Source organism: Peromyscus californicus, unplaced genomic scaffold (genome assembly GCF_007827085.1).
Source record: "Peromyscus californicus insignis strain IS unplaced genomic scaffold, ASM782708v3 Scaffold_21__1_contigs__length_65335640, whole genome shotgun sequence".
NCBI lineage: Eukaryota > Metazoa > Chordata > Mammalia > Rodentia > Cricetidae > Peromyscus > Peromyscus californicus.
Window position 1 is genome coordinate 7303491 of NW_026294514.1, and position 18927 is coordinate 7322417.

At 43.4% G+C, this 18927-nt stretch overlaps 1 pseudogene; it reads left to right on the top strand.

Annotated features, from left to right (window-relative positions):
- The first annotated feature begins 7025 nt into the window (after positions 1-7025).
- LOC128118004 (60S ribosomal protein L7-like) lies at positions 7026-13084 on the top strand (annotated as a pseudogene).
- The last annotated feature ends 5843 nt before the right edge of the window (positions 13085-18927 follow it).

The window sequence follows — 18927 nt, forward strand, 5'->3', positions numbered from 1 at the left end:
TTACTTGGAACAAAGACTGGCAGCCTGAGTTTCAATCCCTGAGTCCCACAGGGTGGAAGAGGGAGCTAACTCCGGGAAGTTCTCCTCTGACCTCCAAACACATACAGAGCACACATACAACATACATACATACATGCATACATACATACATACAAATGTAATTTTAAAGACTTTTAAGAAAAGACTTACTTTATTTGTATGTATATATTTGTGTGTGCACACGCGCGCTTGTGTGTACATATGTGCATTGGCTCCCCTGGAACTGGCATTATGGGCAATTGTGAGCTGCTTCAGGTAGGTGCTGGGAATTGAACTCTGTTCCTCTGCAAGAACAGCAAGGGCTCTTAACTACTGAGCCATCTTTCCAGCTCATACTTCTAGAAACTTTTTAAGGCAAGGTGTTTGGTTTAGAGTTGTGTGTAGTAGTTTTCTTTATTATCAAATAAAAACAAGGTAGTGTGTGAATCTAAAAAAAAAGAGGAAATTGGAGACTGATTTACTTGATGACTTTTTCTCATTAAACAGCTTTTAAAACAAGACCTGATTAAAACAAGACTCGATGTCTAACTTGTTTCTTTGTTCAAAAAAGGTATCTTTTAGAGAATAATTCTGTTCCCACATCTGTAAATCGAAAGCTCTACTTTCTAAGCCACATCTATTCCAAATGCGCATACCTGGGAAGGGGAACACTGCCTCCTGACTTTCACTGCCATCCCTGCTGTCTTCAGATTGACACCTGTATACCACGCAGATACTCCTGTGTGCCTGTGCTCACAAATGATGAGCACAATGCAGAACCAAAGGATCAAGAAACCAAGGCAGGGGCCTGGAGAGGTGGCTCAGAGGTTAAGAGCACTGGCTGTCCTTCCAGAGGTCCTGAGTTCAATTCCCAGTCAACCACATGGTGGCTCACAACCATCTGTAATGAGATCTGGTGCCCTCTTCTGGTATGCAGACATACATGCAGGGAAAACACCATATATAGAAGAAAGAAAGAAAGAAACCAAGGCGGTGTCTAACACACAAATCTATCTCCTTTTCTTTATATTTTAAAAGAAAATTGCTAGCTTATTTTAATAAGGCTTATTATTCTTTTCCTAATTCAGTCTTGTCTTGGTAAAAAGAAACACGGGACAGATTTATAAGAATTCACAGTTGACAGGAATGCTGAAGAACAGGAACCCAAGAAGCCCAGGTGTGACCAAGGTGCTCCATCTCAGATCTGCTCAGGCCCACTACTCTCTTGTCAGTACAGTGATCTATCCAGTTTTCATATTTACAGAACAAATCATCTGGTCAGTTTAACTCCAATCATACACTTCCTTCCTTTCATTTTTCAAAATGTATAGATGCTATCCCTCAAAACAAATGAATAAATCTTGTAAAGCCAAAAGCTGGAACGATGCTAGGCAATGGGAAATGGAATGTCCAACCCAGTTTAAATCTTTGGGTTTGCAAGTTCTCATATATTCTTCTCTCACACATTTAAAACATCTTCATTCAACATTTCATGACTGTTCCAATATTGAAAAAGACTTCATGTTCCCTCAAGGAAAGAAAATCCACAGTTGGTCAGTTTCTGGTGAAGTATCCAAAAGTAGCAAGGGACTTGCTCCTGATCTAAAAACAGATACTGAGTCAAAGGAATGTACCAGGACCCAAAGTACACTAAGCACAGCTATCAGATGGTCCCCAAGTGAATCTGGACATCTTTATATGACTTGAAATGCTACTGGCAACTCATTACCATTTTCATTTCTTAAAGTCTGAGGTTTCAGATGTAGCTCCATGGGTACAGTGTTTGCCTAGCCTGCGTAATCTCTAGCATCCCTTAAACTGGGCATGGGGACATCCACCTGTAACCATAGCACTCAGGAAATAAAGGCAGGAGGGTCAGTAGCTCAGTGTCACCTTTAGCTACATACTGAATTCAAGGCCACCCTTGAATATATAAGACTCTGTCTCAATAAAAATTTGAGAGTGTTCAAGAGATGGCTCAGTGTTTAAGAGATCCTTTACAATCATGAGAACCACACATTTCCCAGCACCCACATAACAACAAGCTGGGCATCCACACACAATCCTGTAACTCCAACCTCAAGGAGGGCAGAGGCAGGAGGATTGCTGGGACTTGTGGATTTCCATCTGTCTTGTCAGGTTTACTGTAATTTTCTAGAAAGAATGCCCCACGCCCACTCATCATGGATACCATGCCTGGCATTGGAAACCAAGCCAACTACCCAAGTCTCCTGGCATCATGGATCTTGGAGGAGAACCTACAACCACCACTTTACTAAGCCAGCATGATCTCTAACTATACTCTAAATATTTGTCCTTATCGCCACAGTAAGTGTAGCTCTATCCTTCTTCAAGGAAACTTCTTGCTGCAGCAGATGGAGAGCGTTACAGAAAACTACAACCAATCAAAATGCAGAGTTGTGGAGGCCAGTTCCAACTGGTACATCTACACCACAACTCCTGCACCTAAGACTCAGGGATCACTGGAGAAGAAGGTGTGGAAAGAAAGGTGAAGGCATGGAAAGATTATCTGAGGAACAGTCTTTCCTTAGGAAGAAGCTCCAGAGAGAGGAGCAAAGAGTGTGCTATGAGGTTGTACCACCAAGAAATGTGAGGAGCCACACCCATGGCTGTCTAAATATGATCTGAACATAGACAACAACAGACATGCTTCTGTGGATGGGGGAGGGGAGCCCAGGAAACCTCAACCCTACCTGTGCGGGGCCTGCTCCCACCTTTTCCCCCAGGGTACTCTCGAGGAGTGAGGGATAAGAGATTTAGATAGAACTATAGAGGGGAGAGAGAGAGACAGAAACAAAGGATAGCCTCGGGAGGGCCTGAATCCTAATCCACTGGCCCCTACTGTCTCTTCTAAAGGGCTTTTTATAGGAATGCCAAGGGGAGGAGCAGAAGACCTCCCCTTAGCACAGCCAAGTGCAGACCCTTCCAGACACCTGGAAACCACTCACATGATCAGTTCATCCCCTTATGCGGCGGCCCTGCTGAGTAAGTAAGCTCAGATCTCACTGGGAAACCTCTGTGGGGTCCCACACCTACCCAAAGAACTACAGGCTACAAGGAATGCTGAAAGCAGAAGAAACAGTCTTTCCTAGAGAAGAGCTCACCTTTTTTTATAATTGATTTATTTTTATTTTATATGCATTGATGTTTTGCCTGTGTGTATGTCTGTGTGAGGGTCCCCTGGAAGTGGAGTTCCAGACGGTTGTGAGCTGCCATGTGGGTGTTGGGAATTGAACCTGGGTCCTCTGGAAAAGCAGTCAGTGCTCTTAACCACTAAACCATCTCTCCAGCCCCCGAGCTCACCAATTATTATCCAATATCAAATGGTCAGACCTGAAAATAAGCATGCAAGTAACATATAACCGAGTCAGTTGTATATATGTATTTAGGAATACATATATTTCATATTTCAACAATTAAAGAAAAAAGAGGCCATAGATTTGAAAGAGGGTGTGGATGGCACATGGGAGGGTTTAGAGAAAGGAAAGGGAAGGGGGAAATAATGTAAGTATATTATATTCTCAAAAAATTTTTAAAGAATTAAAGACCAATTTAAAAAAAAATGCCCCACAGAAATACCAGCCAGCAGGGGGAGCCTACGCAGAATTTCATAATGGTGCCAGCATTGGTAACATGATAGACAGCCTTGTTGAATAGCCCGCAGAGGTCCCGCCCATGCGCTCTAACATTCTGCATAACAGTGTGCATTCAGCACAGCATGGACTAAGAGAATAAAGTGGAAGACTGGGAGCCGAGTTAGCTTTGCTTCCGCCTGCCCTCTGTCCCTACTAGTTGAGTAAGTTAATTAACACTGAATCTCAGCCTCCCAGTCCCTTAAAAAAGGCAGCTGGGTGAGATAGTATTTCAAAACCTCCACAACCATAACCATCTCCAGTGTTCAAAGACCAACTAGCTCAGCCTCTAATGAGGGAATTGTGGCATTCCTTGCAAAAGACATCTGAATCCAACCTCAAAAATTGTCTAAAGCTCATTTCGTTCTTTACAAAAAATGTTTAAAATATTCTTATCCTTTTTTCTTCTCTCTCTCTCTCTCTCTCTCTCTCTCTCTCTCTCTCTCTCTCTCTCTCTCTCTCTCTCTCTCTCCTTACTTTTTCTTTTTAAAAATGAGACCATACTCCTGAGGGAGAAGAAAGTTCTCAGTCCTCAGGGCTGGCAGGTCCATACAAAGACTTCCTAACTGCTAACCTTGGCAGGGTACTTTGTCCCTCCCTTTTCCTATTGTGAACCCTCTGAAGTCTTGTTTGCAGAATAATGAAGAAAACACGGCCGTCTGCAAAGGCTGCTCGTCACCTCTGAATGTACTCCATCAGCATGCCGCCACTTCATCTTCTTTAGGCTCATCGACTGCTTGCAGAAGGACACCAACGCCCACATCTGTCTCCTTGAGACAGGCGAAGAAACAAATCCTTTTTCCTGTCTCCAAAAGGGCTGACAAGCTTTTAGTGGTGTTTATCTTCACTGAAGGATGATAACCTTCGAAGTGAAAGTTGAAAGAGACTGATACAATTAAGCGCCGTAGTCTGCATTCCGAGGTTTTCTTTTAGAGTGTAAAAGACCAAAGTTTGTTTTTTTTCACTTGTTAACACTGATTTTTTTCTAAACTTAGTTATATTTATATACTTAAAAAAACAAGTATATTGTGTTATTATTTTTGCAAAACAGAAATACTTTGGTAAACGTAAAATTCTTTTGAATGATTGTGCCTTGAGTATCTTACATCCTATCCATCACTCCCCCCCATATTATCCACATTAGTTCTTTCTTGGTTGGTATTTTGTGACCTAGTATCATGTCATATTCACACAGTCTTGAGATTCCCCTGATAGCTGTCAAGTCTAAGGACTATGATTATTTACACTGGATTGACTCAAGGGCAAAAAAAAAAGTGTAAAACTGGTGTTCCACCATTAACTTATACATTAGGGTTCTCTTGTAACCTAGGTTGTGACCACCACCAAACCCAGGAACAGCTGGTAAAGTAACTTGTAAAGGCTCCAACTAAGCCCAGCAGTTCGCTCCCTGGAGAAGGGCTGAGGCCTTGCAAACACCCCAAGAAAGGAGTCTGTGAAGGCACCCCTGGGACTCCCTGTCTCTGCGAAGGTTACATTTCCTTGCAAGTGCTTAGCCATTCCTGGGCCAGGACTGAATCCTCAGATTACAGGGGTAAGATCCAAATGGTGCGTTGAAGGCGCCTTGACACTGGACTGGTCGCTCTCTCCAGTTAGCTGAGTGCCAACCGAGGCTGAGTCAGCATCGCCCACAGCTGAGCTCTGTGCTTGTTCTGCATTCCCAAGCGGGGACAAAATAACCTTTCGGTAATCTGGCCCGCAGGCTGTGTTTAGCTACCCCGGCTTTGGCCTTGAAAGCGTGACAGAAGAATATCTCAAAGTTATACTATCTGGTGTTGGCTCGGAAGTTGAGATTGCATTCTTGGTGTGTTACCCTAGTAAAACTCAAGTCCTCCTTGTCTTTTCATACCCTCTACACAGAGCGTGAAGGTCACTCTTTGCTCTGAATTGTTTTTTTTACCCTTCCATCTATCAACCTCCAGAAAATAATCATTAAAGCTTAGGGCTGTGCTAGGAAGCAATGTTTATTTTACTTGTTAAATTTACTTTAAATAATGTGAATTACAACTGCCTTTAAAACAGCATAATATAAAACATAATAAAGTCAGTGAAACTCCATGGCTAGGTTTTAAGAAGCTTAGAATTGTAACATGGGGCTAGGCATAGAGGAACAATTTTGAATTCGTTTTTAAAAATTATTTTATTATTAGCGTGTGTGTTTGTGTGTGTGTGTGTGTGTGTGTGTGTGTGTGTGTGTGTGTGTGTGTGTGTCTGTGTACTAGCATGAGCACACCAGAGCTCATGTGTAGAGGTCAGAGGACAACCTGGGATGTCAGTCCTCTCCTTCTACATGGCTTCTAGAGCTACCTAGGTTATCAGGCTTGCACAATATTCTAGTTAGGTTTCTGCTGCAGTGATAAAACCATGAAGGAAAACAATTTGGGGGAGGGGGAGAGGGTTTATTTCAGCTGACAGGTTATAATCATTGAGAGGAGACTGGGCAGGAGCTCAAGGCAGGAATCTGGAGGCAGGAACTAGAGCTAAGATCATGGAGGGATGCTACTTACAGCCTTGCTGTCCCTGGCTTACTAAGCTTTCTGTTTTATACAACTCAGAACCATCCACCTAAGAGCAGCACACCTCACTTCAGGCTAGGCCACCCTATATCAACTGTGTGGTGGTTTGAAAAAAATGACCCCCAAAGGGACTGGCATTATGAGGAGGTGTGGCCTTGTAGGAGGAAGTGTGTCACTGTGGGGGCGGGCTTTGAGGTCTTTTTTTTCCTCAAGCTTCCCTCAGTGTGACAGTCAGTCGACTTCCTGTGGCCTGCAAGGTGGAGCATTCTCAGCTCCAGCACCACATCTGCCTGCACGCTGCCATGCTCCCCTTGATGATCATAAGGGACTGAACGAGCCACCCTCAATTAAATAAGAGTTGTGGTCATGGGTCTCTTCACAGCAGTAGTAAACCTTAACCAAGACAAATTGTTACTCAAGAACATGCCCTAGAGCCATTCCCATGGGCCAATCTGATGGAAACAATTCTTCAGTTGAGGGCCCCTCTTCCCAAGTAACTCTAGCTTGTGTTAAGTGACAAAAACTAACCAATACATGTGACAAACACTTTTACTTGACAAGCTGTCTCGCTGGCCCGTGAGTTAAATTTTGATGAAATGAAATGACTGTTGGTCATTTCAAAGAGGATGCTTCTTTGAAGAACCCATAGGTTCACAGACTACAGACTGTGTAACAGAAATGGATAACTTGAAAAAAAGAAAAAGATAATAAATTATATCTCTACAGGGCAACATAGTGATAAATTAAATAACTGTGTAAGTTATCTAATACGTTCTTGCTTCAGTGAAAATTTACTCTCCCCTCCCCCAAGGCTGGAACCATGGAGCCGATACCAGAGAAGAAAAAGGAGGTCCCTGCTGGGCCAGAAACCCTGAAGAAAAGGTGAAAGGATTTTGAAGAGTAGAAGGGGAAGCACTATGGAAGAAGCTTGCCCTGGAGACACTTCAGAAGGCAAGGAGGAAGCTTACCCGTGAAAAAGCAAAGCACTGTCACAAGGACTATAGGCAGGTGGATAGGACTGATACTCAAATGACTAGGATGGCAAGAAAAGCTAGAAATGTCCATGTATACGCAGAACTGAAATCGGCATTTGTCATCAGAACGTGAGGTATCAATGGTGTAAGCCCAAAGGTCTGCACCATATTGCAGCTTCTCCATCTGCATCAGATCTTCAAGGGCACCTTTGTTAAGCTCAACAAGGCTTCAGTTAACATGCTGAAGATTGTGGAACCACAAATTGCTTGGGAGTACCCCAACCTGAAGTGGGTAAATGGACTAATGTACAAGCCTAGGTACGGTAAAGTCAGCAAAAAGCAAACTGCCTTGACAGACAACACGCAGCCTCTTGGCAAATATGGCAATGTCTGCATGGAGGATCTAATTCCAACTGTACAGTTGGAAAACACCTCAAGGAAGTGAATAACTTCCTGCAGCCTAAATTACCTTCTCCATGACTTCTCCATGAGGTGGAATGAAAAAAAAAAAAAACAATTCATTTTGTGAATGGTGGAGATGCTGGCAATGAGGAAGACCAGACAAATAGGCGTGTGTGTGTGTGTGTGTGTGTGTGTGTGTGTGTGTGTGTGTGTGTGAACTAAGGTGTCCCTGTGGTGTTTTTGTAATCTGATCAGTTAATAAATAGTAACAGCTTGGCAAATTGAAAAGAAAATAAAAACAACTCTCCTTTTTCAAAATCATTAAGACTAGCCCATGACTACTGCAGCGAGGATTAAAGAGGCAGTATACATCACTTGTCTAAGCCCACGGTGCACAGACCAGATAAGGCCTTGTTGGGTGCATCACGGAGACTATGAAGAAGACTTTCTGTCTGGAAGATGAATGCCTGCTCTACTGTGACAAAGCCCTGAATGCTATGGAAAACTCTCATGGATATCAACCTTCCATCTCACTGACAGGGCCAAGCTCAGCACAGTCTCCAGTTTAACCATCCAACATACCATCCAACCTAGAACACCTGCAGAGCAAAGCATTGCCCATATTCCTCCGCTGAATCAAGCCGACACCTTTACCAACCTCGGTGGTCCATTGTGAAGATGACAGTAGACTAAATTTGCGAGCACGGGATGGGGACTAGGTTCCTCTCCCTCCTAACTAAGGCTCTAGGTTATGAATGTTCACTGACTCACGTCATCTGGGACGCTGCGAGGCTATTGCTGGTTCATTATCCTCCGTTCCGCACTGGCTTCCGTGTAGCTTGAGTTTTCCTGCCTGGCCCACAGTCAGGACAAATCTCTCTCACCTGCCAGTCCCACAGCCGCTCAAACCCGACCAAGTAAACACAGAGACTTATATTGCTTACAAACTATGGCCGTGGCAGGCTTCTTGCTAACTGTTCTTACAGCTTAAATTAATCCATTTCTATTAATCTATACCTTGCCACGTGGCTTGTGGCTTACCGGTACTTTACATCTTCCTTGTCCTGATGGCGGCTGGCAGTGTCTCTCTGACTCAGCCTTCCACTTCCCAGCTTTATTCTCCTCCTTGTCCCACCTACACTTCCTGCCTAGCCAATGGCCAATCAGTGTTTTATTTATTGACTAATTAGCAACACACTTGACAAACAGACCATCCCACAGCACTTCCGTCTCTCTTGTTTGGGCTGGATGAGCGAGTGTCTCCCCAGCACTGGGTCACATCTTCATGGTAATTACCTTGTGGAATCCCTACATCAAATGAACGACAAATCTGAAACATTGTGAGGTGGATTAATGCTTATCGATGCAAAGCGTGAAGCAGAGCAGAAATCTGACTACCTGGGCCTAGCCGTTATTTAAACCGCCTCTCAGAAGCAAGCGGTGAGCAGGGAGTGTTTTCGGAGAAAATGTAGGCATGACCTGGTGGCCAGCCTACCCGGCACACTGCACTTCTAAATAAGAAGCATGGCACACCATGCCCCAGAAGTCCTACCACTGAATTCTGAAGTAACTGGTAGCTGGCCTGCAGGTGGGTCTGCTCTCTCTGTGTCTAATTTAACGTGCTTCTTCTGCATAGAGACCCTGGTGGTGTGAGTGCCCAGTCCGAGGTAACGTGCTAACCAATCACAGTCGACAGGCTTCTACTTAGAAGTGGTTACTGCTCACATGCAATGAAACAGAAGCTGTTCTCTGAAACCATCTCCGGAATGGTTTATCTCCTTGCCCTTTACCGACCCACAGGCATTGCTGTCTATAGCTCAGGAGGAGGAGGAAAAAAAGGAGAAAAAAAGGAGGAGGAGGAGGAAGAGGACAATGATAAGGATGGGGAGGAGGGGTGGAGAGGGAGGAACAACAGCATGTGGGCCTTGAGTGCCTCGAACTCATTAAACATGTATTTATCAAGCACACAGCTTCTTTCCTCTAAGAAGTTATAATTCCAAATCATAGCTTTGAGATGTACAAGGTCAAATTGCCACTGGCACAACCCCAGAAGATTTTAATAAACCCTGGTCCATCAGCCAGTGGGGTGATTTCCTCTGATACAACACAGACCAGAAAGGCCCTAACTGTGGCTGGAATCTCCAGCGTCAGACGAAGGGAGCGATAGTCTTCACAAGCGTACAGGCCGTGCCGTACACCATCCTCTTCCCTGTAAGCCCTTTCCTTCGGTTCCTACTCCAGCAGTATTTAAAGAAAGAAACATCTATTTACTTCCCTTTGGTCAGAAGGAAAAATTCATTTTGTTTGGTCTGAAGGAACTTTGGAACTATCCCTGGCAAAATGATACATTTTAAAATAAAATAAAGGACAGCAGATCAGGATTGCGTGTCCTCCTGATATGCATAGCTCTGTGGTATTTAATTGCTTCCACAGGCGGAGCCTAGGATTGGAAAACTCTATAGCAGTTGTGTGATGTCGCTTTACATAAAGGGATCAGACGGAAAGCCATCTCCTCGCTCTGCCCTGCGCTCTTTCCTCTGTAAGTTTACCCTTCTTTAGGCTAGCTTTAATTCCCTGCCAGAAAGAGAAGGATCCTGCCCTCTTTTCTTCCTCTCCGCCAAATTCTTATTGATCAGTGGGTAATGACTTAGGAAGAGCTTGATGAGAACGCCGTCTGGGCCTTCAATGTCAAGATCAAGGAAGGCTTCTGAAGAGACGCCTTTCATCTTTTCCTAAGTCACTGCCTTAGGTAATCAGCTCGTGTCCAGAGGCAATGAGTCCCCCAGATGAGGTGCCGTGACTCAGGGAACTCTGGCCCGAGTTTTGTCAGCTCATTAAGGATACGGCCTGCCACAAGTGACTTTTGAACACACAAAGTAGGAAGAATCAAATGGTTTCTGTAGCGACAGGGTCAACTGGATCAGAGCCTCAGCCTGGAAATAAATCAGAGTCTGAAGAGGTAAACAACAAAAGAGACTGAAGACACATTGGTTACAGACGTGGGGCTTTCATCTGTCAGCCACAAGCCGCCAACCCTCCTTTACAAACTCAGGCGGTGTTTGTGAGGTGGTGTCTTTCACAACGTGGCTTCTCGCCCATCTCTCTCGGTCTGTGAGCTCTTGAAGAGTTAGAACCTGATCGTGCATATTTTTATTCCATAGTTTGCAGCACATTCTCTTTCATATAGCAGGTGTTTGATGTGTGAAGAAATAAAAGAGGAAAGGAACAAAAACTCCATGTCCTGTCTCCCAGAAACATTTATAACGAGGCCTTTTGCTGTTCAGATTTCATAAAACCACAATAGAAAACACACCACGATCGTGGGGGAGAGCAACATTGGCAGATGGTGTAGGGGGTGATAGGGATAAGAATGACTTTTGTTTAGGGACTACAGTGTCCCGGTTTTCATGTATCACCTCATCTAATCCTCACGATGATCTCATGTGCGGACTGTTCATATTATTCCTTTTTTAATGTGTCAAATAAAGAAATCAGGGACCTGAAAGCTGAACTTATTCAAAAGCCAGCTGGCTAATCACTAACCCACCTGGAATTAAAAGCACCAATTCCAAGGCATGCTTTTCTTCATTTGATCAGTCTGTTTACCATGGGCAAATATACCTTTCTACAGACAGTTTCACTGTATTTGGTCAACCAGTGTTTCTATCAATCTGGTACCACCAGCATAAAGGACTCTTCTCCATGGTCACATTTTTTATTTTAATCTGGAAATGTCTTTTACCACAAAGATATAATAGTTGGAAACAAATACATTCTATTGGCTGAAATTACAAGGGAAGCAGTATGTGTGTGTGTGTTTACACAAGTTTTGTTTTTGTTTGTTTGTTTGTTTGTTTTGTTTTGAGATGGACTCTCTGTAGCCCACACTGGTCTGGAACCCACTGTATAAATCAGGATAGCCTCAAATTTATGGCAATCCTCCTGCCCCAGCTTCCCAAGTCCTAACACTACAGGCATAAGCCACCAAGCTGTCTTAGTTAGGGTTTCTATTGCTGTGAAGGGACACCATGACCACAGCAACTCTTATAAAGGAAAACTTTTCATTGGTGGCTTACAGTTCAGAGGTTCAGTCCATTATCATCATGGTGGGATATGACAGCATGAAGGCAGACATGGTGCTGGAGAAGGAGCTGAGAGTTTTGCATCTTGCAGGCAACAGGAAGTGGTCTATCTCACTGGGCATGACTTGAGCATACATGAGACCTCAAAGCCTGCCTCCACAGTGGCACATTTCCTCCAAAAGGGCCACACCTACTCCAACAAAGCCACACCTCCAAATCGTGCCACTCCCTTTAGGGGCCATTTTCTTCGAAACCACCACACACGCCCAGCTCTTATTAAATATATCAAGCAATAGTTTTCAAGACATTGAGCATTAGTCAGTAAGACAACGTGACCCCCAAAGAGTTGGCAAACGAACACCAGGAGCTCCTGGAGGCTTCAGCTTCCTGTCTGAGAGAAAGTGTCCAGATAACCACTCGGAGAATGACTTGAGTTGAACACACAGAACCGATTGTCCAAGGAGACCCACAGCAGCTGTAAATTGTCGCAGAAATCCAGAGAGGAGAGGACTCGGCAGACAGAGAACACAGCAGATCTGTAGGGAGTGCTAATTATTTAGCAGAGTCCTGATCAATAGAGGCCTTTGAGGGAATACATGTATCCATGAGGACACTAATGAATAAATAAAATCATGTTCATTGTAAGTTACTGGTGGTGGCTTTTGTGCCAAAAGCACTCCAGTGAACACGGTGGATATTCCCAAAACCTCCGAACGTTCTGTAAGAAGCTTGGGTGACGGAGTTCAAGCACAGGGCTTCTGTGCTGAGGGAAGTGGCATTATGGCAAGAAGAAGAGTCTCTGTGGTAGTCAAACTACGCTGATTTTCTATAAAAGGGGTAAAACTGCAGATAAGATTGTTCAAGGCTTGAGTGTGGTGCAGGGGAGCCCAGGTTCGGTTCCCAGAACTCACACGGTGGCTGCTAACAATCTGTGTAAGTCCAGTTCCAGGGAATCCAGCACCTTCTCCTGGCCTCTTACAGCACCAGGCATGCCCATGTTACACATACATACATGAAATCAAAACACTCAGCACATGAAAGAAAAATTTTTAAAGTTTTTTAAACTATATATATAAATTGAGATTACATAACTAATTTTTTGAGGCTCTAGAGCATTCAGCATTTCCCTCTGCAGAATTATTTTTAAAAAAGAACCATGGCTGGAATTTAATAATAATGAGTCATCAGTGAATTAGGGAGCATGACTTTCTCTTTTTCACTGAATTTACAGACTGCCCATGCTGAGAAGGAAACCCAGAAGCCCTGAAGAAGAAAAATGCACCTCAGCTTTTCTACGCCAGCATACGAGGACTAGTGGACCGCTGGTGTCGTTATCAATACAGACCGAGATCCGATCAGCTGATCTGCTTGAGTTCCTGGAGCGGAGAAGGACTGAATGGCTTCGGACTCAACTACAGTGACTCATGCCCTAGATGGCCCCAGGTGGAGACAAAAGGCAGGTTAAAAAAAAAAATCTCCAGCAGTTTTTAAAACTACTTGGGGAAAATAAAACTATTGGGAAAATAAAATAATACTTGCTACCACCTTTTGTACAGTTCAGATCAAATCCAGAAGCCTATATACAGAAAATTAAACAAAACACCATAATCAGTTCTGTGTATTTTCCATTACACTCATTTATTTTGCTTCCTCTATGACACGATTTTCATTCCGTTCTTCCATTAATATATGTCTCGACGTTGATCTCCTCTGCCTCTTTCGTTTCTCCTTCTGAGAAATGTTGTCTCTATGCATCCCCAGGCTATTCTTGAGCTCACAACAACCTTCTTGCCTCAACCTCCGGGCGGTGGTGGCACGCGCCTTTAGTCCCAGCACTCGAGAGGCAGAGCCAGGCGGATCTCTGTGAGTTCGAGGCCAGCCTGGGCTACCAAGTGAGTTCCAGGAAAGGCGCAAAGCTACACAGAGAAAACCCTGTCTCAAAAAACCAAAATAAATAAATAAATAAGTAAAACCAAATTGTCTTCATCACTGGCTTCGAGCGATCTCATTATGACATCTTGCTATGGCTTGCATTACGTTTCTTATAAATCTGAGGGTTTTTTTCTCTTATCATTTTATCAGTTTTGATAAATTTACTTATTATCTCCTTTAGAATTTTTTTTCTCAAATCCTTATTCCAGGCCCAGCTCCTGAAACAGTGGGTTGTGAGTCCCTATGGGACAATGTGACTGAGTCTGGGCTTACGAAAACTTAGCAGCAGTAAAAGACCGCTGAACACAGAATGACCTGAACTTAATTCAAAATGAAGAGAGAGAGAGAGAGAGAGAGAGAGAGAGAGAGAGAGAGAGAGAGAGAGAGTTCCTCAAACTCCTCTTAAATTCCTGACCACAAAAAAACAATGTTGCTATGAGTACTGGCAGCAGGTTTATAATATTTTATCTATCAGCATACTAGCTATGACCCAGGTCTTGTTCTAGTGCTTACCACGTTCATAGGTCTCAAACAACTTTCACTTATGATGGGTCTTCTCAAAGCAACGCACTATGGATGGAGCAGAGTCCAACACAGCCATGCCTTTGTTTCCCCCGTTTCTATCCTTCGTGCTCTTGCTAGTCTTCATTTGATCTTACAAACGTTATAAACCCCACGATGCATCGTTATTATTCTGGGTTGAACAGTCAACTGTCTTTCAAATGATAGAACTAATAAGAAAAAACTGTTTTCTGTATTTGATCTTATGTGCTTTTCAGGGGGTTCAAAAGAAAGAAAAGGAAGGAAGAAAACGAAAATGAATCACAGAACAGGTAGAACATCTCTAAGGGGTTTGTTATGGGGAGTCAGTTTATGCAACTATGGAGGCCGGGAAGTCCCATAATTTGCCATCTGCAAACTAGAGACCCAGGACAGCCAGTGTTTAACTTCAACACGAACCCAAAGGCTGGAACACCAAAGGCATCAATCACGGTCTGTGTGCTGAGAAGATGAGATGAAATGCACTATCTCTGTCAGGCAAGCAGGAAGCCAATGAGAAGAGTTCTCTCTTTCTCTCCCTTTTCTCTGCTCAACCCTCAACAGACAGCAAGTTGCCCACCCGCACTGGGGAGAGCCATCTAATGGCTGAGTCAGTGGATTTCAATGTTCATCTCATTTGGAAACACCCTCACTGGCATAGCCAGAAGTGATATTTAATCTGGGTACCTCACTGATAGTCAGGTTGCTAGTTACATGCCTGCTATCATAGTGGGTGCTCTTCACAAGTCTGTGCAGTTTCCAGCTGCGGTCATCTGCCTGCTGCCTGAAGGGCTTCTCTCATCTCTTTCAGTCTAGCTTCACTATTGATGAACCTTTCAGGACCGTGTATCTAAAAAAGTGCTTATTTCAACTTTGTGAAAGACATTTCCACTAAGGATAGAATTCTAGGTTTAAGATTTTAAACACATTTTCCCAGTTTTCTGGGTCACGTTCCTATTGAGGAAAAACTGGGTATGTTTTTCAAAATGAAGCATGCAACAGACTTGAGGTGCGTCTGGCTGCACTTGCCCGTGTTGCACCGTGGGACTTCACTGCAGCCTTGACTTGAACACACAACACACACACTTTGCACTGCATACGCCTTACACTACACAAGCCCAAAGAACAGAGCCTGAAACAGCTCAGCTTGCATCCAAGACTTCTGTATGCTGTGAACTGCAAGGACTTATGGGACACAGTTTTCTGCTCTTAAAGAAACAAAATCATTTTCGGCATGCCTGTGCTTATACCTGTTCATGTGTTTTTGTGCTCAGTAGACGTGAGTGTGTACGTATGTGTGAGGGTGTACGTTTGTAGGACAAAGGTCTACATCGGTGTCTTCCTTAGTCACTTTCTACCTTATTTTTTTGAGTCAAGATCTCTCACAGAACATTGAACTTGCTGGTTCAGCTAGACCAGCTGTCCAGTGAGCCCGGATGCCTTAATTGTGTTTCTTTTTCTGTGATGAAACACCATGACAAAGGCAACTGATAGAAGAACGTTTATCATAGTTCCAGAGGGATAAGAGTCCATGACAGCAGAGTGAAGGTAGCAAGCCACGGGCAGCTGCAGCAGCTGCCGAGACCTCACCTCTCAACCCCAAGCAGGAAGCAGAGAGAACTACCTCCATATGGTTCAAGTCCTCTGCAACCTCAAAGCCTATATCCCCAGTGAGACACTTCCTCCAGTGAGGCCTCACCTCCTAATCCTCCACAAACAAGGCTACCAACTGGGGACCAAGTATTCAAATGCCCAAGACCAACGGAGGACATCTCCTTCAAACTACCATACCAGAGAGACATAAACGAGGCAAGTTGATACCGATGAAAAATAGAACAGAGGTTACCAGGGGGTGGGAAGAAAAGGCACATGCCCTTCCCTCCCAGTCTTTCACGTAGGCACTGGGGATCTCACCTCAGGGCCTCCTGTTCGCACTGCGAAGCTCTCAGATGACCAAGCCATCCCCCAGCTCCAACAAAGACTTTCCTGCCATCATTCCTCAGCATGTAAGTAGCAAACTGGTCTGCCATTAGATAGAATTCAGTTCGAATATTTGATTTTTTAAATTGCAATTTGAGTCGCTGACTGACTTGTTACATAAAAAATATGTTAAAAGGGGACCAGTGAGATGGCTCAGCCACTAAGGACATAGCAGCCTAGCCAAAAATCTGAGTTTGATGCCCAGGACCCACACAGTAGAAAGAGGAAATGACCTCCAGAAAGTCCTCTGATTTCACACATGTATCACGGCACCCTACATGTGTGCATGTGCACGAACCCACACACATTCACACGAAATGAGAGTTGTTTTTCAAAAAGGTCATTAGATGAACTCAGCCTGATACGGCAGGACAGAATTTCTAACAGTTTCTATAGTACCACCGGCATTTTGTGTGACCTACCAGTGTAAAGCTTTATTGATGAGTAGGATTTCTATCCCGCCATATCAAACATATAGTTAAGACTGAATCCCTTATGTGAATATAAAGAATCCCCATCTCACTAGTATGGAAATGTTTTTTCATATCTAATAAATGACAAATTTACGTGTATAGTAAAAATCTTCTTAACACAGATTTCTTTGTGATTTGGTCCCACAGATGTTTGAGGTGCAGACCTCCTCTGTGCACCTACAAACCTGGTGTTGCGTAACAGCTCCCCAGGTGAAAGGGGTTGTGAGCAGAGAATGTCTAAGAATCCTTGATTTCAGGGCCTCCAACTGCATGTCTTCTGGGTTCCCCGAAGCGATCTCCTTATTCACATATCCTATTTTATTTTATTTATAAAAACTTTTTTCTCCTGTTCATTTTGAACAGTTTCAAGAGTTATGCCCCCAAGTTCACAAAGGAGTTTTTCTTTGGTGATGCCTGATCTGCCTATAACTTCATCCACTATATCTTGTATTTCAGGTAGTGTCAATTCCGTCTCTCAAAGCCTGATTTGGGGTGTGTGTGTGTGTGTGTGTGTGTGTGTGTGTGTGTGTGTGTGTGTGTGTGTTAGTTCTGAGTTAGTGTTATTTGATCAAATTGGTTCTCTGTTAGTAATAAATTATTTTTCAGCTCTTTTGACTGCCTGCTTCCTTCCCTTTTTTTCTTCCCCAACCTCTGTCTTGTTAGACACAGGTTCTCACTCTGTAACCCAGGCTGGCCTAAATCTCATTATCTAGTCCAAGATGGCAATCCACCTGCTTCAGCCTCCAAGACACCCGCACTTAAACAATAATAAAAAAAAATAAGAAAACTTTAAAAGTAAAGATGTGAAAATTAAAGGTGTTCTAAGAGTTAGACAGAGAGAGACAAGAACAAATTGATTTGGAAAGCAAACTGAATATTACTTTAAGATCTGATATTTGGAATCATTTTGGGCCAAAATAAGAAACCAATCATGCAAGAATAGTTAATCTGGAAATTGTTTCTGTCTGTGTGTGATAGTTTATCTCCTTTAATTTTTTTAATCCAAATTAACACTCTCCAAAATTAGCTTTCCTCCAGACGTGCGTAACTTCCAGGAGTGTATTCTAGCCATTTCCATTTCTTGTGCAGATTCAGTGAGAGTTTTGAATAAGGATGAATTTCAGGGCAAGCATGCTTTCAACTGGCCAGGATTAATTTCTGTTTAGAAAAATTATTGAAGAACATAAACCCTCCATGTGATTATTTCTTCCTTGTATATATGTTAGCTATGGAATAAACAGTGCCGTGCAAGTTTGCTGCGGGATCTGGAGGGTTTTTGTTTGCCATTGTGCTCACACAATTAATCTGACTGGGCCTATGATCTAAAGGAAACCATTGCTGCAGACTTGGTCTTTAGAAGTCACGGTTGATGCTAGGCAGGATGGCACATGCCCGTGGACCCAGCACTGGGGTGCAAGTCTGAAGCCAGCCTGGCCTGCATAGTGAGACTCAAAAAAAAAAAAAAAAGCAAAACAGCAACAAAAAGAAAACCAAAGCAAAGCAAGAATAGCAGCAAAGAAAGTCATGATTTAAAAATGATTCTATGATGCATGCCCTGCCATTCTTAAGCTTGTCTTTTAGACAGAAAGCTTCATAACGTAGTGGGAAGAAAATTGTTATAAATCCTCATTATAAGGTACAAGTGAATTTGAAAAAATGTTCTCATCTTTCCTCCACTAGAATTAGAACATTTCAGGATGTTTGGTTTATAGCTTTCACCCATCTCTATAAATGGCAGACATTTATGCTGGTGGGGGCACAGACATGAATGCAGGTAGGCACTTTACATGCTTGTAGTCAAGAAAGCTTTTGTGGAGGTTGTCTTAGTTAGGGTCTCTATTGCTGTGAAGAGACGCCATGACCAGGGCAACTCCTATAAATGAAAAACATTTCATTGGGGTGGCTTACATTTTCAGAGGTTCAGTTCATTGTCATCATGATGGGACATGGAGGCATGCAGGTGGACATGATACTGAACAAGGAGCTGAGAGTCCTACATCTTGACCTGCAGGCAACAGGAAGTGGTCTGAGACACTGGGCGTATCTTGAGCATAGGAGACCTCAAAACCCATCCCTACAGTGACACACTTCCTCCAACAAAGCCACACCTCCTAATAGTGCCACTCCCAGTGAGCTCATGGGGCCAGTTACATTCAAACAACCACAGAGGTGAAAAGTTTTTGACTGGACAGTCTCCTCCATAATTTGGATAGAGATGATTTTCCCCAATAAACATAGAAAAGTGAAAACTTGTCCTATACCCCTAATTCCTCCTTTCTGGGACTTCATCCTTTGTCAGAGGCGCTTTGTGTAGCCAAAAGCTACTCATAGCACATTCT